This window comes from Agelaius phoeniceus, chromosome 4, assembly GCF_051311805.1.
Source record: "Agelaius phoeniceus isolate bAgePho1 chromosome 4, bAgePho1.hap1, whole genome shotgun sequence".
Taxonomy (NCBI): Eukaryota; Metazoa; Chordata; class Aves; order Passeriformes; family Icteridae; genus Agelaius; species Agelaius phoeniceus.
Window position 1 is genome coordinate 4,765,576 of NC_135268.1, and position 25,092 is coordinate 4,790,667.

A 25,092-nucleotide genomic window follows, 5' to 3' on the forward strand; every position below is an offset into this window, starting at 1 on the left:
TGAGTCATGGGTGAGTGACCTCAGAAGGAGGGGTGTCACAGGAGACAGCACTGCTTGTCAGGGCTCCTTCGTGCTGGAGCTTTCACTGCTGTCTCTACAATTCAATTCTCTTGCACATTATTCTGACCCCAATGGCCTGTTTGCTTGGCTATGCAGAGTTGGGACTACTCTGCTGTCGGATGGAGAATGTGTATGAGCAGAGGGAATAGCTGGGAAATATAGGTGAGGAGCTGAGAAACCTTGTGTAGTGAAAAAAATTACTTAAAAATAGTTTGAGTGCTTCTTTCGCACAATGAAACTCAAGCAGTGATACTGGAAGTTCTTGAGGCCACTGGTATGTACCCAGCATACAAAGATAACCAGAAATTTAGAGAATAACTATTTTTATTAACTCCAAATGATGTTACCCAAACATAGTCAAAGTGAAAAAATCTGGGGACTGTGCTGATCCAGTCAATGTATTGATGGATTTTTTTTCTCCATTAAGAGGAAGGTTGGGAGAGACAAAGTAGACACTACAAATGCAAAGCACTTAGGAGTTCACAGTAATTTCATGGCCAGTTATTATTTCCTGATTTCTCAGGCTCAATGTTAATGAGAATGTGATGAGATATAGATTACTAAGAGGATCATCAAATTTGCAGTCACATACTAATGGTTAAAGGGGGGAATGTTGCTTCCACTGATGCCAATTCTGCGTCCTGCCTATGTGGTCTTGCTTTTAGACAGAAAGTATGAGGGAGATCAAATGGTAATGTTCCCACTGTAATATTTTGTTTTGAAGCCAAGTCCCTCTAGACAAGGAGCCATCCTTGACAGGCTGTCATCAGGCTCCTGCAAGGTAGGGTTCAGAGCCCACCTACCAGTGACTAATATTTTCCTTTTTGGACAGGACTGAGTGTGTGGTTTCCAGGTCAGACAAAGTGTATCCCCCAAGGAGAGAGATCCGACTTACGGATTTCCTGTACTTTCCTATTGTCTAGCGGTGTCTGGGAGCTCATGTCAGTACTGGGCCTACTTATCATCAATCCAAAAATTACATTTATTTAAAGGCCAAAATGTCCTCTCAGAGAGCTCTGCTTGGTTCAGATTTCTGAAGCAAACATTCTCATTTGTCTGTGATAGTCTGGGAAGCGACGACTTTTCTCTGTGCAGATCACATCTTAAAGTTCACCCTGTAATCAGATGGAATGAAAATAATGTCTTCCAATGTTTCTTTGGGTTAGTGGGTTTTATATGACTCTGTGGTATCTGGTAATTTCTTATCATTATTGTCCAATTGCTTTGTAAAAGAAAAGCACATTCAGCAAGTCAGAATAATGATTAAGAGCTGGAAGAGGAGCACCCATTTTCCTCTCAAAATTCCATCTCTTGGAATGTCCTGGGGTTAAACTGGCCTTATCAATCCACAACTGCACATCCTGGAAGTGTTTAAGGCAAAATTGGATGGAGCTCTGAGCAACCTGGTCCAGCAGAAGGTGTCCCTGCCCATGGCAGGGGGTTGGAACTAGGTGATATTTAAGGTGCCTTTCAACCCATTCTGTGATGATCTGAGATATTTTATGGAGAAAATTGGCTTCTCAGTCTTGGAGGCCTGAAACAAAGAACCAAAAGGAGAATCTCAGTTCCAGTTACGCTTGTGGACACAGATGCTTTAATACAAACCAGGAGAAACGTGTATGGCCTCAGGCAATCTAAGAATACTGTGAAATAACAATCAATTTACTTAATTTCTTGATGTTCCAGCTGGATATATACACAAACATTGCCGGTGCCTGTTGTGTGCTTGATGAAAGGGATTATAGAGAATGAAACAGGAAAAGAGCAGAGTCCTCCTTGTGAGTCTGTCTTTAAGTTTATAAACATGGACATACAGTACAAAATACTGGGGGGAAAATCACTGCATGTAGATGTGTTATATGCAGTATGACAGGGTTTGAAACAGATGTAGTGGGGTAACGATGTCACTTTGACAAAGTGCAGGGTCGCTTGATAAACTGAGCCCTCCTCTGTTAAAGGGCACCCCACTTTTGACCTCTTCACCTACAAAATATTTTTGCACCAGGATACTTCTCAGGGCACTGTGAGTCTCTGTCTAACAACAGCTGCCTTGGAAAAATAAGCAAAACACATGAATTGCCCCCTCCCACACAAGGTATTTATTTAAGATAAATGTATTGCTCCAGATTGGAGTCTGCTGCAACAGTCGGCGCTGGGTTTATTACAGGTTTCAGATCCAAAAAGCCATTGCTTTCAGTGCTAGGAATGTGTTACATCCTGACCTGGTTCCCATCCACACTGTTTGGGTCTCTCCATGATGGTCCTTTGCAATCTCAGTCATCGTTCCCATGGTCCGTGCACTCCTAATTACTGAGCGCTTCTTGGAAAGGAGGCTCGTTCATGTCGGCTCTGCGTGTTTTTCTGAAGCCTGTTCATATGGTTTTGTGGTGCAGGACTTCACAAAAGAAGGATGGAGAGCAGGAGCCTATAAAATGTATTTTGAGTCTCCAAGGAACATCCAAAATAAGGGTTCTATAAAAGAAGTGCCATATACAGAAGGCAGAGTGATCTCATTTGCTTTCAGTTTTACTGGCAGTTGTTTCAGCCAGTTTGTACAAACTCCTTGTGGATGTCTACTCTTCAGGGTAGCTTCACAGATTCTACCAGAAAGCATTTTTGGTGCATAAAGTATCCATTCTGATGTTACTTTGAGACAACAGAAACTCTTACTGGAAAGCTTTTCAAAAATCTGGCTATTCAAAAGTATGGGGTTCAGGTGAAGATCAAAGTAATTTTTTTTTGCCCAGGAGATACACAGAATCACAAAATTCACTGCAAGGAATTCTAAACCTTGAGCTGTTTTGTCTTTTCATCACTCATATCTTTATGGTCTCCCTCATTATTTCCAATTGTCAGTTATCCATCTCCGATGGTGTAATAATAAGCAGTTCTAAATGCAAGGATGGATGGATGGTGTGTTTGTTCTTCCTGAAGCTATCTGGTGGTCAGTGTCCTAATTGTTTCTTAATTAGAATTGATGAGTTGTAGAAGTCAATTTTTCCCCTTTGGAAGGACCAAGGACCATCAGGAAACTGTCTGCACTGTTAGTGTAGCAAAAATAAGCATTTATCATGTAGTTTTCTCTCTCTCTCTCTCTCTTTTTTTTTTTTTTAAATACTAACATATATGAGTATTTCTTCCAGTTTTGGGTTGTGTATCAAGCTTCCTCTACACAGGGCATAACTGGGGACCTGATCTCCCACAGATTAAAGTACAAACACATTGACCTTCAGCTTTTAAATCTTGGTACCAAAGACAGTTTTTGCTTGCAATATGCTTTAATGTAAGAGGTGTCAGATGGGACTGGACAACCAGTCACCCATCCACCTTTCCACATTTTTCAGTGGCAAGAAGGGAGCTTGTTTCAAGCCTCCTCACACAGCTTGGTGTCAGCTCTTTACAAGCCTGTCACAAAGGTTTGATTTTTGTGATTCACAGAAATACCTTTTTTAAAATGGAATTGCTCAACATACCCTGCACAAAGGCAGAAGTTGCAGACACTAGTAAAGAAATGTAAGTGAAATTCATTATTTCTGTGACTAAAATTCAAGTCCAGTCATAATCATTCTTAAAATAAGAATGATGTGGCATTTTATAATGCCCTTTATAATTTAGGCATTTATTTCACGCTGCATCTGTTAGGTGAAATTACCTGGGGCAGGCAGGGGGACCTAAGAAACTTTTCTTACAACCTGAGCCTCCACTCTTCTGCTACTAAACCAGATCCAGAGGCATTTTCTTTTACTGGTGTGCATATTTAGCATAGCCAAGACCATTCCTGCTGGGCCTTAACCCCTGTAAAGTCTTCACAGGGTAGGTATTGAAGCAACATCTTCAATACCTTCCCCATGAAGGATCTCTTCTTGTACAGCACATTGCCTCAATCTGAGGTTGTTTGTAGCACCAGGAACATAATTAAGGACTGATTTTCAAGACAAGAGCTGTCATGACAGTTGTGAAGTGTTATCTGTCATTCTGACAGAAATACATAAACAGAGAGTGTCCCTTTCCTTCAGCATCCCTTATGTGCCTGGCTAACGTTGCTTCCACAGGCATGGAGAAAATTAATCAGCCGCCCACTCGTTTGTGCATCCCCTAATTGCACAGACAGCTGAAGTAGCTGTCACCCAAACTGCCAGAACAGAACTGGGCTGGTTCCTGGAGCATTTGGAGAAGCCTTTCTAATGAGCAGCTCTGATGCTGATCACATAACGAGCGTGAAGACAGAAGTGTGACCGTGACATTTGTGCAAACACATTTGGCTCGGCTCCTTTTTAATTAGCGCCTGCGAGCAGGGCTTGCCAAATTCTGGGGGCTGCCTGTGAAGAGGCAGCTTGATTGAGGTCAGCATCCAGTCGTGTGTGCTGCTGAGCACTGGCTGCTGCTTGATCCCTGCTGAAAGCTTGCAAGCCTGCAAGTTTTCCCCGTCCACATCCAGCTGAACAAAAGCGCCTTGTCAGGCAGCTGAGGGAAATGAAAGCGGTGTGAGGGAGGCAAAGGGTTTCTCATCCCTGCCATCCTTCCATGAAAATGGCGCCTTTCAGCTCACTGAGAGTCACAGCCTTTCTTTGTCATTCTAGGACATGAAATAAAATGATGCAGACTTTCACCTTGGACTTTCCAAGGTAAAAAAGAGGGTGTTTAATTTCTGACTCCAACGTTTATAGATTTCCAAAAGTGCCAGTGGATTGGAGGTGACAGGTGACAGTGCCACCTCTCCAATGACACTGGACAAACCAACAGTCCATCAAATTCTTCTTTCTCTATAAAAGAATTCAAAACAATAAGTTATTCACATAAAGTGTGTGAGAAAGTTCGTTACAAGAATGTAAACATCAGAAGGCTTAGAAAAACTTAAAAAAAGAGAGTGACATTTCTTCCCTGATGTTATGTCAGCTAGGGCCCTTTTGATATTTCAGCAAATAAAAATGATTTAGTGCTGTTTCCTCATGCATTATCAGAACTGAGAATATCAACCATAAGCTGTGTGGAACTTGCTTTCTACCCCACACAAAACACAGAAAACGACTGAAATTGTACATAACATGAAGCCCATAGGGTAAACTCCTTTCCATATACACATGTGCTATTTATAACTTCTAAATTTATTTTCTGGCAGAAAGTTTAAGGAAAGCATGTGCAACATCCCCAAATTGCTTACACTATAACACTGTTTTTGGAAAAGAGTCTGAGGAAGAAAAAGGGGTTGATCTTCAGTTTTTATCCTTTAAGGATGTCATGCTCAGTTGAAGAATAAGGAGTGAAATGAAAAGACATGGAATGAGATGTTTTCTGAAGCCTCACTTTTTACAGTTCTTTTGACATGTCTTTTTGAGAGACTTTGAAGGACTTCAGAGCTGTCACATGATTTGTGTATGCCAAAAAAAAAATCAGAAAGCCTTGGGAATAAAGTCTTGGAACAATGTTTTTGTTTCTCCAGTGTGGTATGGTCCATGCAGAATAATTAATGTTTGTGAGATTCCTGAAGAACAAGGTGCACATTATGGGCCATATTTACAGAGCAGGTTTCTTTTTACTTAATTTCATAGAGAATTATATGAGTAACTCACCAAGTTTAAGTGATGAAGCAAATTAGACTGTTGGGAAACAGAGAGTAGCCAGGCTGTTGATACAAGAAATTAGTGAAGAAAACTATTTAAAATAATTTTTTGCTCTAAACTGAAGGAAATTGTACAAGAATTTAAGTCTGGGAACATCTGAATATGTCTTCATGTATTGTTTTTATTTGCAGGCCTGGGGGCTCGAATACCAAACATAATGGGAAAAGCTCTGAAGTCTCTGTAACTTAAAGCTTTCAAAAAGTGCATTGGAAATCAAACTAAATAAAATAGCTTCAGATAAACAAGATCTGGCAGCATCTAAGAGGCCAAATATCTCTTAGAAGATATTTTGTAAGAATCTGTAATAGTTTGTCAGATAAAGAACTTTGGAGAATTTGCAAAAGCATGGAGAATTTGAGGAATGGCCTGTTAGGCAGAAAGTGTTGAGAGCTAAATTGGTAGACATGATGGGTGATGTTTAATTTTCAAAGCTAAACAGATGGGAGGAAGCAGTAAGCAATTGGGAATGGAGTAGAAAGTAAAGGAAGAACTATTGAATCAGTGCTCACAAAGCACTGGGACCAGAACTCCCTGCCTGGCAGGTTCCAGCTCTAATTTTCAGCCTGTTAGCCCTTTCTTTTTTGCAAGGTTTTTGTGATTTGCAAATGGAAACCAGCCAGACTCAAGGTGTGCTGAACAAAGGTTTCATAATCTTGGCACTTTGTCTGTTCCTTGGACAGAAGGAGGGACCAGCAGAAGATATTCTTTTAGAAAGTGAGGTGTATTTTGAATTCTGTTTTACAGCCTGTCTTCCTTCTCTGTTTAGCTAAGGAAAAGTTCTTTCTTGACCAAGTAATGTTTCCCACAAAAAAGTTATAAAACAGCTGAGAGCTGCTTCCATGGGTCTGTGCTTTATCCATCTCCTCACAGCATTGCTGGCATGGAATGCACAAAGCTCTGGCACCTCGTGGAGATGGAAGAGGACAGAGGTGCAGGAAGTGGCAAACAAAGGGGAAATGGAGCCTTGAAAGCTGTGCAGGTTTGGCATCATTTTGAAAGCCTTGGTATTGGGCAGCCACACTATCTGTAAGATCTTTCCTGCTTAAATTTACCAGGAATTTATGACAGAAAAAGAAACAAGCTACTACAGGAGACACTTCGTCAGAATGACTCCATCCTTTTATGAAAAGCATTTTTGAGTGAGCATAGTTTGTTAAACTTCACATAATCTGACAACTGTGCTCTTAAAGTAAAAGGCTTTCCCCTTTCTACCCCTTATAAATATATTTTGACCCTTTTTTTTTTCTTTTGCTTCCCTTTAAAGGACAAATGAGTTCATGAACTTTATCGATAAACAATGTTGCTCCTATCTGCACTTTTGTTTTCCTTTCAAGAGTTTTGCTGAGCCATCTGCAGTTAAATCTTCATTATTTTGGACATATACTTTTCGAACTATTCCCTTTTCCTAGCTCCTAATATAGCAAAGCCATTCCTATTCAGTCATGCTCATAAACATTTGCATAAAGTGAGTTGTGTACTTGAATTGGGGCCTCCGACATATCCTGTTTGATATAGCAGACCTCATAAAAACAAAGACAAGACAGATGCAATTTGTGCCTGTCTGGAAGTGAAGTGCTTCTCTGCTTCACTCACAGTCTGGCAGAGAGCAGAACATCTGGGTGCTGCCTGCTTTTCAACCAGCCCTGACAGAAGAGGAATCCTTTTATAATGCAATTAAGTAGTAAGTGTGTGAAAACCATATCTGTAAAATAGAAACAGTTTCTGAACAGTCCAAAGCATTTTTGGCTTTGGTTGGTGATATAAAATGCTATATGCAGGTTCTGAAAGTTCTCTGTTTGTAGTGCCGACTCCACCAAAGTTAGAAATATAAGGAGGGACCTGAGATAATTTTAATTTTTTTTTTCTTAACAAGGAAGCCATAAATGCCTGCAGAAGGGATAGGACATACAAAGTTGCCATATTTTTTTTTCCCAGCACATGGGTGCAGAAGCACTTAAACAAGGTCATGTATTTTTCCATTAAATGCTCAGTTAAAATGTAAACACTTCTTAGGGTGACAACTACTGTTCAGTGAGTGTGCTTGGAGGCCCTATTAAGTCTTACTCTCTTTCCTGGGTACAAACCTGTCTTGTGATGAAAAACTGCTCAATAGCAAGGTGAAGAAAGCCCAGCAGCCAATTTCTTGGTGCTAGAAAAAACATTTGGACATCTGATAAGAGCTTGGACAGCCAGAGGATCTTCCTGCTGGGCAATTGCTGAGGGTTTTGCCTTGAAATGTTCCCACCTTCATTCAGAACTATTTTCTTACACATTGCTGAAGAGTGTGGGTGGTCAAGTAGGTTGGGAATCTCTGATAGAAATTGATTTAACACATTGAACACCTCCCTGCAGTCCAGTGCAGACACCACTGTTGGAGGAAGCTGCTCAGGTGTGTCCTTGCTCATCATCTCCTTCTTGGCTAGCCCCAAGGGATGGGTCCTGTGCATGCCCTGGGAAGCACCAAACTCTCCATCTTCTCTTTGCTGAGTCACCAGTGACAAAACTCAGGTTAGCCCCTCCCAGGGAATACAGACCTAAACATATGAAAAAGGCAAATTCTACCATTCTGCTTTCCTGTAAAATCTGTGTTGGGGCAGAGAACTGAGCCTGGATCTCTGGAAATCAGCTTATAGGGCTGGGCCTTCCTGCCTTTATACACACTGAGGACCTCAGACAAGAAAATTTATAGTTTATACATCAAAAAAAGTAAAATCTTGGGTTGTATTTCTTGTGTGATGTGCAGCAATACCCACAAGTAAAACACTGAAGTCCATCATTAAGGATTAGCTATGTAAATATGACCTATCAAAGAGATTCAGTGAAGACAGTAGTGCTCTGTGGAGAACTGAATCATTTAGGTCAGGGGACTTATTTTTTTTTTTCACTATTATTTTTTAAAAGAGGAAAACAATTGCAAGGTGGCCAGCCAGAAAGCCTAGGGGAACCATTCATGCTCAAGGTGTTAGTACTAAAAAGCACAATAGGAAGCAGATGTGCAGAAAAACAAAATAAAACTGCAGGCAGGAAGGACTACCTCAGGCTATGACTGTTCCTACTGTTACTAGTTAATGAGAACTCCACAAGGAATTGCTGATTTAATTACAGCTCAGGGGCAACATGCTAGCTTATCCTTTTTAAATTATGCATTGGAAGTGTGCGTAGCAAATGGAGGCTTCTGCGTGGTCCAACACAAGGAGGAGGAGGAGACCTTTGATGTTAAAAATATTCAGTGTGCAGGGGACAGGCATGGTGCCAGCTGTCCAGAGAAGAGCAAAATGTCATGTGGGAATGTCTTCCATGATTCCAGGTGGGAGCTGCATCTGGCTCAGAGGCTTGCCCTGTGCTCTAAGGTCAAGTGCTTGGGTTACCCTAATTAATTTCTCTGTCATATTTCAGCAAATATGGCAGATTCTAGATAGAGGTACACTGAAATTATTATCAGACCTGAAAAAATAACTTAGAGTGAAATTTCAAGTCATTCCCAAGGTTATATGAATCAGCAACTGTTCCTAAAATAGAACTAAATCCATGACATTTAAGCTGAAGGATGAAGGCTAAACCCAGGTTTCTAAGCTATTTTAGAGGCCATTTCCCCATTCAGATAACAAAAAAATTTAAGTTTTTGGTTTGCAAGGGTAATAGGAAATGTAACCTAGAGATTTTCCATGTTTTCTGCTCCTCTTGCCGACCTGGTCCAAAAAAGGAGAAGGCAGAAGAGTAAAAAAAAAAACGTCTGTTGATATTATATGGTCTCCTGAATGCAAAAGATACCATTAGGAACTTTAAAGGAAATTTATGTACAGCTCCTGTGTGTCAGGGCTCAAATTTTTCCAAAAACTTTATTGTTCAACCGGATGTGTCAGGAACTAGACTGAGTGCAATTCTATGCCAAGAAACTGATGGTAAAGAGCATCTAGCACCATATATCACTGAGAAATCATTCCAGAGGGGATAAAGATATGCAATGATTGGAAACAAAAAAGTAAGTTTCCCTATAAAATGGGCTTAGGAAGCACTTTTCTGTTATTTCTTACAAAAATTCTTCTTAGTAAAAGATTATGGGCTCTCAGTATGAATAAATATAAAGAGGGAAAAGGGGCATGTTAGGCAGATTTTGATAGCAGGCAGAGTGTCACAGCAGTAGCAAAGGGTTGGGCTGGGCACTCTTGGCAGGGAAGAGCATTGACACACAGATTTCTGTCAATTAGGGAACACCCAGATTGATGCATGTATCAGATATTTGCACCCATGTGCAGACAGATTTTTAGAGCATGGTTAAGAGATTTCCGTGTAAGGATTATTCTGACATTTGTTCCACGTGAGATGGAAAAGGGCCAGGCTGGAAAAGCTGGAGGGAAGAAACATCCTTCCAGGCAGGAGGCATTTGGGGTGGTGCAGAGGCTGCCCTCCCTGTGCTTTGCTTTGTTCCCCTAACATGAGAAGGAGGGGGAACAGCTCAGACCCACTCATCCCATTTGTCACCCTAATTCAGTATTTGTTGCCTGGGCAATGTGCAAATCAAAGAGTCCCTTGGGTGTTTTTTGCATGTGTGCTGGGCTGGGTGTGGGAGCTGGCTGCTCTCCTGCCTTCCTACACATTCCACATTGACTCCTGGATGTGCGAGTGGTTTGTGTAACTCTACGTGCAGTATGGAATCAGCTTGGGCAGCAACAAATAGGTTTTAGTTTGTCAGCAGCATCATGTTAATACATGCATGTGCGTAAATTTAGAAATAAATTTAGAAATATAAGGATATATTGGCAGTTTGTGAAGTTGCCTCAGGCAATTGCAGAGTCCTCATTTGTTCTCTCTCTGACCACAGAATGGTTTGGGTTGGAAGGAACCACTGGAGGTCATCTTGTCCTACCCCAGTGGAATAAGCAGGGACATCTCCAGCTAGATCAGATTGCTCTCACCCAGGTCTTTTCATGCTGAACAAGCCCCAGATATTTTCTCAGAACAATTTCCTCAGGACCACTGAATAAATGTACAGCAAAGATAGTGCAAGGCTGTGACTGAGCAGCCTCTTTCATAGAGCACACTGTCACCCTGGAGATAATCATCATTTTGGCCAACAGCAGCAGGTCAAAATGCCTTCCTGAGTTTGTTTTTTGTTGATGCTTTGAATTATGTTTATTTAGAAGAGAAAGGATCCCAAGTGATATTTCCATTGCCATACGTTAGACATTGTAATCCACAAACAAACACCTAGATAGCCCAATTTTTGTCAGGTTTTCAAAAATCAAACAACAAACTGCTTCAGCCCTCTTGGTGACTAACAGAGACCTGAATCAGGATTGCTGTGTTGCTTTTAATTTCCTTTTGCAGGTCCCTTTTGAAAACCAAAGTGAACTCCACAGGATAGGGTTCCCCAGCCAGCTGATGCTCTCTGTGGATGTTGAACTGTACAGTTCAGCCTGCCGTACTGAGTGGGCTGATATTTATTTCTCCCTTTCCTTAAGCTGACTAAATGAATTAGGGTTCAAACTGTATATTTGCTCTAGAATTTCATCTAATTCCACTCGCACTGCAGCACAACATTTAAACATAAAATAAAATAGTAAGCTCAATCTTTCTGGGTCTATGGCTTGTTGACACTGAACCTCACACAGTCCTTACACCGTCTGCTTGGGACGACATGGCGCTATTAGATCAACAATACCAGCTGGTTTTTTAATTCTCTTGGGAGCCAAATTTTAAATAAAGCTAAATATTAGGTCTGTGCTTAGATCTGTTCTATAAATATTGTCATTAATTTAGGAGACATTTGTTTTGAGGGTTTTTTTACATTTAATTTTTATTGTTGATCTTTGCAATCTTGCATTTGTCATTGTTTTTTGAGGTATTCATAATAAGTGTTTTGTTTAGCATACTTCTGTGGTGCAATTTTTCTGTCATGATTAGATGTTTTTAATCTGCTCCGGGCTTTGTTTGCTTTGTCTCTGCAGTAATTTTAATTACAGGACCACATACTATTTGTCTCTGAGTGTCAGAAAGAGCAGGGGGCTGAGACTTGAAAGGATTTGGAATAATTTGTCTTGTTCTGGGTGTTTCAGTGATGTTTTTTGACTGTCCCCAAAATCTCTTGCATCTGTTATCTGAAGTGTTATGAGCTCTCAAATGGACAGCAAGAATCATAGGATGGTTTGGGCTGGGAGGTGTGGAAGTTTGCAGGCAGTCCCGACATGGGAAGAGACAAGAATCTGATTCCATGTTTCAGAAGGCTGATTTATTATTTGTGATATATATTATATTAAAATGATACACTAAAACTATACTAAAAGAATAGAAGAAAGGATTTCATCAGAAGGCTAGCTAAGAATAGAAAAAGAATGATAACAAAATCCTGTGACTGACCCAGACAGTCCGAAACAGCTGGACTGTGATTGGCCACTAATTAGAAACAACCACATGAGACCAATCACAGATGCACCTGTTGAATTCCACAGCAGCAGATAATCATTGTTTACATTTTGTTCCTAAGGTCTCTCAGCTTCTCAGGAGAAAAAATCCTGGCAAAAGGATTTTTCAGAAAATATCATGGCTACAGGAAGGGACATTAGGGATTGTTTAGTTCCAACCCCCTGCCATGGGCAGGGACCCCTTCCACTAGACCGGGTTGCTCAGAGCCCCATCCAACCTGCCCTTGAATTTCCCAGGGATGGGGCATCTTGTCTGGGCAGCCTGTGCCAGGGCCTCACCATCCTCACAATGAAGAATTTCTTCTTAATATCCAATCTACACCTGCTGTCTGTCAGGTTAAAGCCATTCCCCTTTGTCCTGCCACTCCAGGCCCTTGTAAAAAGTCCCTCTCCAAGGACTCCAAGGAGAAGGTTTCCCTGGAGCCTTCTCCTCTCCAGGATTACCACCCCCATCTCTCTCAGCCCGTGGTGTGTGCTCTCTCAGAAGCAGGCAGAGTCGTTCAGTATGATGACAGATGAGGGAAGAAAAAATCACCAATACCTAAGACTAATGGTCATTTGCTAAAGGTAAATGGCTTTCATGCATGAAGATGGTGAGGATTAATCAGCATTTAGTACCAGTATTTAAGACATTTTCACAGCACAGCTGCTGATGTTTCCAGCATGATGTGTCCTTTAACACAGAGCTCACGTACTGAACGTGGATTTGCCTCGCGCGCTCGCTGTATTTCTTTGGCAGAATTCTATCAGGTCATGCAGGCCTCAGAGAAACCATAGCAGTGCCTTCCTGCCATTGTGCACCAGGAAGGGCCGGCTGAATGCCTGCAATTTCCCTCCCTCAGGTCTGGGATGCATTGTTTTTGAACAGCCAGAGGAACAGGAACAGAAAGCTGCTCCTCCACGGCATAGGAACAAACAGATCCCCACTGCAGCCTCTTCGAGCTGCTACCAACACCTGCTTCACCACTGTTATAATCCAACACCCTTATTGCACTGGAAGTGGAAAAATAACCCCACCTCCATGTCAGAGAGATCTTCAAGACTGAAAATCTGAGGCCAGATGCATTGAGACCCCTCTGTGCCAATCAATGTGAAAATCAGAAGCAAAATTATTCAGCCCTTGCATCCCTTCCCATATCTTTTGGTCCAGGACATGTGAAGGGATGAAGCTCTGGCTTCACATGCCACAGCGAGCTACTATTCCCCCAAAGCTCAAATGCTGTCTGTCTGTGCTGTTTCCTGCAAGATTAAGTTATCATTTTGGGCTGGAAGGTTGTAATTTTTGAGGTTTCACCAGAGATATCTGGGGTTTGTTTGTTTCTGCCTCAAATGGGAACATGGATAGGACTTAACCACAGAAAATAGTATAATTTCCAAAGTATTAGGGAGGATGAAGGGCAATAGCTTGAGAAGAGATGGTGATGCTCTAAACCTGACATTCCCACCATTTATACCACAGTAAATCCACAGGAATTGTGATTTTCTCTCAAATGCAGAGAGATACACCATCTTCAGTAAACTATGAAACTGTGGGAGGAAAAATGTCAGGGAAAGGGCACCAAAAGAGAGATGTAAAGGGCTTTATGTTGGAAAAAAGTTAGGAAATAAAGCCTGTGTGTTGGATAATTTGAAATGTCGAATACCTCAGTACATACCCATTGATTAAAAGTACACTCAGTATGCCACAAATACCTGTGAGACTCATCTAGAATTAGTGATGTGTTCCACTGCATAAAACAACTATGGAAAGAACTTGATATCAGATTTTTGAAGCAAATTAGAAAAAAAAGTGATTTTCTGCAAGGGATTTTAGTGGCTGCCAAATAATTCTTGAATATATGCAGTTTCCCAGTCCAGACAGAGAAATAAGTTTATCAAGTTAATTTTTTCTTGTTATTAAAAAAAGAATTAAAAATAAGCAGATGTTTTATTGCATTTTGTTATATAAAATAATGATTAAAAGAAATGGAGGAAATTCCAAGTACACCTTCATACAGAATAATGCAATTGCCCTCTTATGTGTAAGGCAACATTTTTTTATGTACAATAATGGTCACATTTTTTATAAGCATTATTGCTCCCACTTTTTATAAGCATTTGAAGTATAAAAAGGAATGAAATAGTGACAAAACTGTTTTAACCCGTTTTAACTGTTTTATACTTTGCTAATTGGTCAGGCTGTTTGGGGTAAAAGCATCTCATGTCCTGAACCTGTTATTTCTCAATCTCTTTCAGTCACATCCTCCTGTTTGTCACAATTGCAGGAAGAAGTTCCAAAGTGCTTTGGCAATCCTGTTTTCAGGTTTTAAAGGTCCCCTCTAGGAGCAGCTGTGTCCCCCTGAGCTGCCTAGAGAGGGTTTTCGAGGCTCCAGCCTTATACAGTCTTGTTTTTGTTATGCTTAAGTTTTGGGGAAAAAGAAGCAGAAAATATCTGTCTAATGAACAGCATCCAAGTCTTAAAGAGAACCTAGATTAGACATTGCAATTAAATCCTTAGCCTGAAAAATCCATGCTAAGCCTCTGAGCAGTATCAACAACAACAGGAAAAAGCTTTTCCTCTCTGTACCTCCAGCACTTAAACTTGGGAAAGGCTTTTGCTGGTGAGGCTGAAGTGGGATTTAATACTAAAGGCCAGAGCAGAAGGGGTGTTATGAAGGTAGGCTGATAATCAGACAGTTTATCAGCAGATTTGGCTCCCAATAAATTGTTAGTTTTACAGAGACATATTAAAATAATAAAAGTCAGTGAATCAGCAATCTTCGCAGTAAACCAAGTTACAGAAAGTTCAATCCCCACAAGAAGCTCTGTTTCTCCAAACATTTGGACATCATCTCTGTCTGCTTTGTCTTTTTGAGTTTCCCCTTTCTAATTCTGTGCAAATTACTGCGTGGAGCTACTTCCATGTGTCAGAGGCAGTGCTGAGCAGCAGCTGCAGCCAGGATAGACCAGAACTGCACCAGCATGACACAGACAGGGAAGCAGCAAGCTTCTGTCAAGAGGATCCTCTTCTCTGGCTGTTTGAACAAAAAAGCTTGAGTTTCTGAAAAAGTGCAATACTTCCCTGCCTCTTACTCACCCCCAAACAGCATAATTTAACCAAATAAATGGCTTTTCCTGTAGAAATTATCTTCTTTCTATTGCAGGAATTGTCTGCAAGTCAATGAGGGAAGAGCAAGGGTTCAGGCAGTGACCATTGGCAGCTTTAGCCAGGAGCAGCCCTGGGTACCTCAGTGTTCTCCTGAACATTGTCTAAAAGGTGTCTTCCTAAGACAGATTTGCCCAGGAAAAAAAAAATATAAAAACTCTCCAGTGTTTTTTAATGCTTGCTAATAGATGTGTAGGTCTTGGGAGAAAAAGTTCTTAATTAGAATTCGGAAGCAACATAAATTTACTACAGATGTATTGGGAAAGTAAAGAGCTATGCCCATAATCAGAATTCTTCTCCCACTATTTCCACCTTTTTTGGCTTATACATAATAGCTAGGTTCTGCTTTTGAAATGGAAGTAAAGAGTTTTGAGTGAAATCACACACATGACACATAAGTGGAAATAAAAAAGCAGCTAATTTTAGAATAAAAACCATTGATGTCCCCTTTCACTCTGTTTTCAGCAGCTAATCATTTTTAATGAAAACATTTTTGATGGCTAGGAGAAACTAGCTGGCAACTAAACTGGAGGAAGCTGACAGTGAATACATTAGCTGGGGAGAGTCATCTGTTCTGTAGCTCTTTAGCAAGTGGCCATATATTTTAAATTTGTGTTACATCAGAGCTGGTAAAATTGTTGAGCTGCTCTGCTGAGTGTATTGAAGTCAACTCATGAACGTTGCACGCAGAGATATTTGTTCATGTTAACCAGACAGAAACATTATATATTATATTTACATTATATTTGCATTATATTTACATCATATTTGCATTATATTTACATTATATTTAGTGTTGCTGTGACTTAAACCCATCTGTCTTGAAACACAAAAAGGAAGCTTAAATATGGCCTGTGTTTATAACAGCCAAATCATGTGTGTATGTATTTATATGCATATATTACATAGAAAAATATGTAGGGATTATGACTGCTAAATCCAGGTATCTTATTGGTATATGGACCTGCAGCAATACATACATTTAAGAGAACCTGTGCGGGATTTTTTTTTTATACATGGTTCTGAAGTCAACTAAAATTATAGTCATGACAGTGGGTTTTCCCACAAAAACTGACTTGTCATGCTCCTGACATATTTCTGTTACCAAATGATGCACAAATCTTATCTAGATCATCTTCTGCTCACACATTTTTTCCCCCCAAAAAGAATTTATTCTGAATGAATGTGAGCTATGAGTCTTAGCTATGTCTAATGAATGAAGAGGAGGGGGAAGAAACCAAGCATTGCTTTTCCATAATTTCTTCACATATTTAAATTTTTAGAGACAATCAAAACATTATATTGTTAGATATAAGTGGAGAAAAGTCAGTATTGGGTTCTCCTGAAAACAGAAAGATTTGTTGCAGGTTTTCTTGCAGTTTGCTGCTTTGCAGAGGTTTTCATATGTGATAAGAGAACAGATGATGCTCAGGCTTAACTGTGGCACATGGAACGGAAGAAATCTCTATTTTGGTTAAAGAAAACTGTTTGCATATCATGGTGAGCCAGGTGTCAGACTTCTCATGATGTTATTTAATTTAAAGTATTATTGGTGGAGGAATACCACAGGAAAAGCTGTTTAGAAGAAGCTACGTGGTGCAATGATATATATTAGCCTTCAACTAATGATAAAGCTATTAAAAGCTGAAGGTCACTCTTTTTCCAACCCAGCCCTAAACCTTGCACCAGCAGCAACAGAGAGACCAGCAAGAATCCCCAGAGAATCCCTTGGCCCACATTATTGATCAGGGCTGTAATATTTAAATAAACCTGCATTTGAAGACCTGCCAGCCATGCCAGAGCCCATCTCCATGGCTGTGTCAGTGATGCCTCAGGTTTTAGCTTTTATATTTTCAGATTCTGTGCTGTTTTAGTGTGTGGGTCTGAGCTCTGTATAGGGGATGGTGAGCTCTCTTCACAGAGTAGGTGGACAAAACAATTCCTTCTCTAGCTGGGGACCAAGAACAAATGATCCAAATCTCAGGCCCAAGAGCATAAACAATGTGGACTGAAGAGAGAAAAACAAGAAAGATGGGACTTCATGGGCTAGAGCTGTAATTGGACAATTAACTCCAATATGCAAATGGACCAGAACTTCTAAAAGTGTGAGACCCTGTGACTGCTCTTCCATTTTGTGACCATTTTGGGTTCATCTTGGGTGCAGCCCTGGCTGGGCTCTTGCACTGCCCAAGGTGGAACCATTAAGGCCTTTTAATAAATCCCTACTTTATTCTTTAATTCCATCCAGCCTCTGTTCTAGGTCAGCCTTCACAAGGCACCATCAGTGCAGCACTAGGGCTGCAAATGCCAGATGGGAATGAAGCCGAGCAAGCAGTCAGGGAGGTGTGATGGCTGGCCAGTCCTCTCCTGGAGGACTCTGAGTGCATTCAATGTGCTACAGAGCCAAGGGAATAATTTTAGGATTTATTGGCTTTGCAGTGACGAGTGGATGCAGTAGGGAAATGATGAGTGGAAAAAAACCGGAGCAATTAAAGTCATGAAATATGACTGCAACTGTCCAGCCTACACCTTCCCCCAAATAAATAAAAATTACTTCCAAGTCAGAGATGGGAGCCAAGAAGTTGTGGAGAGGGTAAAAAGAAAAAAAAGGAAAGGCATCCCTTCCATCTGGGCATGGGATTTATATCCATAATCTCTGAGGAAACCAAATAAGAGAAGGATGCATTTTTCATCCCTCTCCCACCCTGAGAACTGCAATTGTGGTGGAGGTTCCTCCCCACTTTCACGTGGGAATGGAGAGCTAGTTCCACCAGCCAGTGAGGAGCCTTGTCTTCAGCATTCCCTGGAGAACAGAAAAGATGGAACCAGTAAAGCCCCATCAGGTTTCTTTATTTCTGCTGGAATGTGGGAAACTGAGCTTTTAGGTATTGTGAAATCTCAGCTCCTTCTACCCAATGAACTTAGAAGAATTTATTGCAAGAAGAGATGATATTGAGGTTCAGTTTTATTTGTATTCAAAGATCTGGTTTTGAACTTGGCAGGACAAATTTTTTGCAGGGTTTGGCTGTTCTTGCAGAACCTAATCCAAAGCCCATTGAAGTCAGGACAAATCTCTCCCTAGACTCCAGTGAATTCTGGGTCAGACCCCTACAGTAACATTGATTCTGGTGGTTGCAGAGGTTGAGATTTTATTACTGCAATCAACATAAAATATGTCTGGCTTTCATTTTGGATATTTCCCTCTTTCTTTTGCATAAAGTTCAAGAAATGATAATATTTGCTTTTTCTGGGGAAAATATTTATTTATCGCTTTACAAAATTATGAAGTATAATTATTGTTATGTGAAGTTACAGGGAATTCCATGAAAAACTCAGAGTTCTGTGCATTTCTCTTGCTTAATTTCCTCTTATGTTCTGATGTTTATTCCATTTTTACATTACAAGACATGAAGTTTTTAATTCCTTTTCCAGACTAAGATTTTGCCCCAAAAAAGAAAATAACATAAGCAGAGACTACAACAGACTTCATCCAGGCTGGAGCCCTAATTCTGCATATAATTCTACTTATAGTTTTACTGACAATAATATTGGTGAATTTTGCACTCAATACATGGCTATTATTAAATATAAATTAGGGTCTGCTGAGCCATTTTGAGGCCATTTTAGAGTTTACACCATGGCAAAGAGCACAAGCAGGTGGTCCTTCCCTCACAGGGGGTCTGGGAGAATAACAGGTTTTTTTGTTGTTTATGGCCACATTTATGTTTAAGGAGCTTGGTTAAACACTAACAATTTAAGGTTTAACTTTTAAAAATTTTTATTTTACTTGATCTCAAAAAAAAAAATTGTTAGCCTTTTTCCCTTTTTTTTGCATCTTTTTTAATTCCTATATTTGACAGCTAATTATCAAGATAGAATTCTACTACAAAATTATTATCTTCTTTTTTTATTTTAATTTTTTTCCTGTTTTTAATTGCGATACAAAAATCAAACACTTTCTGCACTTGGGGTTTAAATCTTCTTGGGTCACATTCCAATCCCCGTGCCTTTTACTCAGGCGACTTCAGTAATCTGTGCCTTAACATTTTGAGGTTTGCAATTTCAAAACCAAAATCATTAAGACAGGGAATTCTGGGAGGAGTGAGAGGCTGTGGAAACTGCATATTTTCTTTTGTGTTACAGTCTCAAAATCTGCACAATGCAAATAATGGGTAGAAATATTCTGTGTCTGGAATGACAAATTCATGCAGGTGAAATTGTCATGTTGTGAATAGTTTTGGTAGGAAAGGTGAGGTGATTTTATACCCAGTAGTACTTAATCCCCAAGGTTACTTTCAGATGGAAGAAAGAGCATTTACATATAAGTGTTGTGCAGCTCAAGGAATGATGGATAGTGCTGTTATAAATTCAAATCACCCAGCCCTTGATTTATTCAGGAATTTTCAAGAGTATGGCAATATATATTTCTAATTTCCACTGAGGATGAATTTGGTGAAAGGAAAGAGAAATTATTTGCTAAAGTCAGAGCTGGAATGAGGCAGTGGATGCCAATGTTAACACTCCCAAAGAAGAGCTGTTTCCTGAATTAGGCTGCAGAGCAAGGAGCACTTTCGGCACCGGATTGCCAGAGCTGCTGACAGACAGTCCCCTTACAGGAGGGCTTGATCAAGAGCTGGTGATGAGAGCTTTCACTGCCAGTCCTACCAGAGCTCCTGCCCTCCACAGCAGCCTCCTGGCTGAGCAGACAGCAGCAAGCAGGGAAAGAGGCTGTGGGTATTCCTCTACCCCCTCTGGCTCCTTGTAGGATTATGGAAAAGAAATGATGAATTACAGCTGCATCAATATGAGAAGTGACAGTCACTTTGATGGAAGGTGTTCAGTTAGCTCAGAGCTCTACATTTCAAGCAAGGAATAAAAAAGTACCTGAGTTACAGACAGCTGAATATCCCCATTATCCCCAGCTCCAAATATAATAATCTGAGCATGAATAGCACTTTTCAGCTGAGAGGCTGAAGTGGCTTGAAGATATTAACAAATTCCCTCTGTCACTTATGGAGACAGGAAGCACTATTATTGCATTTGGGATTTGGGGAAGATTGAGATACCTAGGAGTTAGTTTGTTCAAGATGGCAGGGGGAATCAGTGGCAGAGCTGTGAGGACTGTGCCTGTGTTCCTGAACTCTTGCTGCTTATCCTTTCTTATTCTTTCACAGCACATTTCTGATTTAAAAAAAACCAAACAAACAACTTTCTCACAAGTCAGACTGCAGTAAGGGTCATGTGAGGCATGGGGTGACTCTTGCTGACCAGCAGACAAGGGCTATGAATGACCATGACTGTGCAATATATTCAATTTACAACTGTGTACAGTGAGTACAAAGTGAGCATAAGGCACTGTGACCACAATATGTTCTCTTATTACTCAAAGAGGTGGAAGACAAGGTCAGGCTTTTAGAATTGCAGTCATTTTTTTAGAAATTGTTTTATTTTTATTGCTGCTGTGAGAGATACCAATAAAGCCAGTCTAAGCACATAGGAATTTCAGCTCTGCTCTACCCTAAAATATTTAAATTTCCTTGAAACTCTCACTCATAAGGAACAGAAAGCCCACACCAAAGTGAACTTTCTGGACTGTTGTAGGATACTATTAGGCTTCTCTCAAGCTTGGTCAGCAAAGGGCTCTGCAGCTAATCTCTACATTTAAAGAAAAGGAAATAGCTGGTGCCTTAACCTTAGGAGGAAGACTAGGAAAACAGAAATGCAGTGAGGGAAAAGCCTGTTGCTGCCAGTATTGAAAGTGCAGAGGTTACAGTCAGCCTCTCTGCCCAAACCTCACGTCCACAGATTGTATTTTATTTCAAAATTTTCTAAACAGACAAAGGCAGTGCATTGGTCTAAATTTCTGGGTCACCTACAGTTTCTTATAGCATCCAGCAGCAAATGGAGGGTCTGGAGCACAGGTCTGGTGAAGAGCAGCTGAGGGACCTGGGGGTGTTTAGTCTGGAGGAGACTCAGGGGGATGTTCTCACTCTCTGCATGCACCTTCAGGGAGGGTGCAGCCTCCCAGGTAACAAGGGACAGGGTGAGAGGAAACAGCTACAAGTTGTGCTGGGGAGGTTTAGATTGGATATTAGGAAAAAGAATTCTTCAGTGGAAGGGTGGTCAGGCAATGGAACAGAGAAATGGTGGAGTGGCCATCCCTGGAAGCGTTCATCATGCTGGGGACATGGTTTAGTTGTGGGTTTGGCAGTGCTGGGTTAGTTTGACTCCATGATCTTCAGGGTTGTTTCAAACCTCTCCAGTTCTATTCTCTGAGTCTGTGGGCCATTTACAATGCAGAGAAAGTTGGTGGCAAGCAGCTCTTTCTTGATGGAGAAATCCAAACAGTTTGGGAAAATATGAATCTCCAAACTTTGAGATCTGTTAACAGACTGTGGGGAATATAAAATAACATGTATTTATTGAAAAGGCCTTGATGAAGCCTTTTTGAAAGCCTCTGCATTTAAGTACCAGAGTTTTTTGTGATTTGACCTCCCAACAGCAACTTTTTTTTTTTTTTGCAGAGGGAAAGAAATGTTAAATGCTAGGGCTGCTGGCCTGGGAGCTTAGTTCAGCTAACATGAGGTTTATGACCCAGGATGGAGGTAAATGGCCAAACCCGATCAACACCCCATTAATCCAAGGATGATCAAGTAACATTGCATTTGGCAAAGCCACAAATAACCATGTAATAACATTGTAATTCTATGGTAATTTCTTACACATGGTTATTGATGCCCTGTAAAATAATGTGTTACCAATAATCCCATATTACCTCTCTGCTCTTAAATATAAGGTCACTGACAGACCATGACTGTTTAATGTACTTTCAGTCTCAAACAGAAATCTTATACAATGGTTATAAAAATGAGCCTTAGTGGGTCACCCTCTTTGCTCTCCTTTAATTGTTTTTTTTCCTCAGAGCATGTCACATGTACATCAGTGCTACTTTAGACAGTTTGCAGGATATTGGATTTCATTGACATTTAGCATTTCCTTCCCACTTTTCACCTACCTACTTAAAATTAGGACTCTTCTCAAAAATTTGGATTGTACCCACTTTCAAGGGTGGAGATTGAGAACCTAGTTGAGAGGCAAGTGACTCCTGCACTAAGGATTCAAACCATCCCAAAACCAACCAAATACCACAACACTGTGCCATGCACCTACAGCTTATTTTGAGCATCAATCATTGCTGAATGGGTAAGAAAAATTGGGTGCTCACATCCCAATCTCCTACTGTGAAGGTACCTAGAAACCAGCTGGGAGCCAGAAAGATCTGTCAGTACAGGGAGGCTTGCCCAAGAGATAAAACCAGTGTCATGCTGGGTTTGTGTCTCTCAAAACTGGACCCTATTTGACTAAAATAACTGTAATGTTTAATATAATCTTTTCAACCTGCCTGCAGAGAAATCCATATTTGTCCACATGCTGCTGTTTTACGTGGAAGAAGTTTTGGGTCTTTCTTTATAGTAGGTCTCACTCATAGTTTAAACATTTTTATCATAGAATCATGGTTTAAATTGGAAGGAACCTTAAAGATTATGTCTTTCCAACTCTCCTGTCATGTGCAGGCACACCTTCCACTTGACCAAGGTGCTCAAAACCCATTTTTTTCCATTTTATTCTTGTCAGAAAAAAAAAATTGAAAAATTGTATTAATTATCTAACCTTAAACTTTGATCTTGAATACTCTTAAAATTACAAAAAATTTTGAACTGAATTTACCTTGTATTTTAGGCCTAACCCTCTTGTCTTGGAAAAAAACATTGGAAAATACTTATTTGAATCATGCTGTGTTTTGTCAATTTATATGTAGCTTTAATTAGGAATATCTAATGAATTAGCAGTCTGGCCACAAAAACCTTGATCAGGCACACAAGCAGGAACACATTGGCTCCCACAGCTGAGGCACCTCAGAGCATCTCCTGCTGCTCAGATTTGCCTGGGTTTCCACCTTCCGCAAATCCACAGCCTGAGGCAAGGGAGTGCTTTCACCCTTTAAAACCCCATTTTGTTCTTTTGCTTGTGTCCAGCTCTGGGATTGTGAGAGTTACTTTTATGTCTGCAGTTCATCAGGGCCGGTGTGTTTTGTGCAGCAGGGTAGCAAAATTTAACAGCAGTTATTATCATTCCTGCACAGAGGAGATGTGTAACTGGGGGTTTATAGCATTCTCCAAGAAGCTGTTGAGGACAAGAGCGGGTCAGGCTTTTCAGAAAAAACCAAACAACAACAAAAAAAATGCTACAAGACAGAAGAGGAATCCCGAGAATGGAAACTGCCCTCTACTCAGAAAAGAGTGGAGAAGCCAACAATCCAGCAATCCCACCAACTTCATATTCCCTAGGGCCTGACTGGAATTAGCATCTGACTGGGCTTCCTTTCACCAGCTGTGACTGTCAGGTAAACAGACCAAAGGGAAAATAGAGACATCTGTGCCTGGACATGGCAGAATTCCCCACTGAAGTCACGTTTACAGGGCTGGGCTGGGCGCTAATGAATGAGAGCAGTGTCTCTGTCTCTGGCCCAACACCATGTTCTTCAAACTGCACTTCTGAATTTAATTAGTTTCTAGGAGCCTACTTATGTGTTCCCTAGACAGCTGTGGAGCACAAGGAATCGTGTGGTTTCTGTGACCTTTTGTTGCTCCTTGCAGTGTTTTCTCTGATGCTGCCTCTCAGCCATTCCTTCCACCCCACCGTGTTATCACGCTCACTATTCATATCCTTTAAAGGCACAGCTGGGGATGCAAACATGATTTATGTGTTTCACAAGGTCTTCTGTACCAGTAAGAAAACCACAAGGCTCCTTTCCAGTGTTGCTGACTAGGACTTAGCTGGTGTTGTCTGCTGCAGCACACGTTGCAGTATAGATGGCCACGATACACTGAGCATGACCATACAATTCCAGAAGGCTTCAACCCACACAGAGTAGCACCACACCACTTCAGAAAGCTTCAAGCATCTGCCCTTCTTGTCCTTCAGCCCAGCCTTTTATCCCCTCCTGCTGATGCCCTGCACCTGTGTGCCCTCTGCTCCCTTTGGTGCTTGCTCAGTGCCCCTGGGCACTCCTTACCTTCAATGCTGCTCACACCTGCAGCCCATTGGGGATGGGCTCAGCTGCAGCCCCACTCCCAATTACCTACAGCTGTCCATGGTGTGGGAACCTCTGCTGATGTTCAGAGATGTGAGCAGCACTCCCTCCTCACTCAGACCCTTATGAGACAGGTTTTGACCTGGGTGTTGGCCGATCAGAGGTGGTCACTCATCCTAGAAGTTCTCCTCTGAAATGCCCTGCTGCAGTCACTGGGTGAGCCAATTCTGCTCATCAGAGCTAGGATTGAAATTAGGAGTGAGTCTCAAGGCTGCCCTAATCTATATTTGTTCTCCAATCTACAGCAGAAAAGGCACAGCAAAGCAGGTGTCAATTCTGGTCTCTTGCAAGCAGATTCTGCCTGGCTTTGTATAAAAGTGTCATGTAAAAACACATGTTCACGTGAAGTTAAATCATGAAAATACGATTCCTCTAACTTTTAAAACAAAATTTCCTTGTTTACTGAGTCAAGAAGTCTTTTAAACTCTAAGTTTTAATTAATTATTGTTTCTACTAAGAGATTGGATAAAGAGAGATTCTGTATGACTTAAGATTACATGCCAAGCTTTTGAACCTGCAATGAAGATACAAAGTTAAAAACCTATTTTTTATGCTAATTGTCAGGCTTATAGAATTTTTTGGGTTTGCTAAATCTATTTACATGTCTGAGAGTCAGTAGGATCATTTACTGGCAAGATTACTACAGGCAGCAGCACTTCCCTTTTTTTTCTGCAGTTTCTATCCCTCTTC

At 40.8% G+C, this 25,092-nt stretch overlaps 1 long non-coding RNA gene across 1 annotated transcript in view; it reads right to left on the bottom strand.

Annotated features, from left to right (window-relative positions):
- Nucleotides 1-222: 222 nt before the first annotated feature.
- The window catches only part of LOC143693800 (uncharacterized), a 193,830-nt gene continuing 168,960 nt past the window's right edge, over nt 223-25,092 (bottom strand). The window contains exon 9 of the long non-coding RNA XR_013181755.1: nt 223-1,594. This is a non-coding gene — a long non-coding RNA (uncharacterized LOC143693800). The remainder of the gene's footprint in view (nt 1,595-25,092) is intronic.